Source organism: Medicago sativa, chromosome 5 (genome assembly GCF_051527215.1).
Source record: "Medicago sativa cultivar Bolivia chromosome 5, Bolivia_mono, whole genome shotgun sequence".
Lineage (NCBI taxonomy): Eukaryota > Viridiplantae > Streptophyta > Magnoliopsida > Fabales > Fabaceae > Medicago > Medicago sativa.
In genome coordinates, this window is record NC_140753.1 from 61,811,394 (window position 1) to 61,812,408 (window position 1,015).

At 42.4% G+C, this 1,015-nt stretch overlaps 1 non-coding gene across 1 annotated transcript; it reads left to right on the forward strand.

Moving 5' to 3' along the window:
* Positions 1-339: 339 nt before the first annotated feature.
* On the forward strand, positions 340-446 carry LOC146923790 (small nucleolar RNA R71). Its single transcript, XR_015012920.1, has one exon. It is a non-coding gene; the product is annotated as a small nucleolar RNA R71 (small nucleolar RNA).
* The last annotated feature ends 569 nt before the right edge of the window (positions 447-1,015 follow it).

Genomic DNA, 1,015 nt, shown 5'->3' on the forward strand with positions numbered 1-1,015 from the left:
TGACCAGTTATACCACATATTTCACAAGAAGGAGTAGAAGCAGAATTGATAGCACTAACATTGAATTTTTCAAGTTTTTCAGTTAGTGTATCAATTTTAGAAGCAAGGTGATCATAGTTAGAGACTTCGTGTATACCTGCCTCCTTTTTGGAGGGTGAAGAACTAGAGATGGCTCTCTCGTCGGTCCATTTGTAATGATTCTGAGCCATGTCTTCAATCAAGGCATACGCCTCCGTGTAATTCTTGTTCATAAGTGCTCCACCTGCAGCTGCATCAACAGACATCTTAGTGGTATAAGACAAGCCATTATAAAAAGTGTGGACTATAAGCCACTTCTCTAGGCCATGGTGGGGACAAAGTCTTAGCATTTCCTTGAAACGCTCCCACGCCTCATAGAGAGATTCCCCATCTTTTTGATTGAACCGCGTGATTTGGTCTCTAAGTTTAGCGGTTTTAGATGGTGGAAAGAAACGGGCAAGGAATGCTTGCCTCATCTGATCCCATGAAGTAATGGAACCGACTTCGAGGGAATGGAACCAAGCGCTAGCTCTATCCCTTAAGGAAAAGGGAAAGAGATGAAGTCTTACGGCCTCTTGGTTCTCCTTCATGGTTCCACTAATTCGTAGGAAAACAGAGATGTGAAGATTGGGATCCTCTGTGGGGGATCCCGAGAATTGGTTTTGCTGCACCAAGTTAAGTAGGGCAGGCTTGATTTCAAAGTTGTCATCCTCAACCGTTGGGTACACAATAACAGCTTGTGGCTCAGCCGTAGACGGCGTTGCATACTCTTTGAGAGTGCGATTGGCCATGGCGGTGTTATTTTGTGCTGCTCTCCTCCTTCTATGTAAGAACCTTTCGATCTCGGGTATGAATACCGCTTGATTTCTAGTTCTTCGCATACAAGGTTGAGAACCCAAGAAGTTAACGATAACAGAAAAATAAAAAGGTAAAAATAAAAATAAAAAGAAAAGAGAAAGAAGAAGAGAGAATTCTAATCACTAAGAAAAAGCTAATC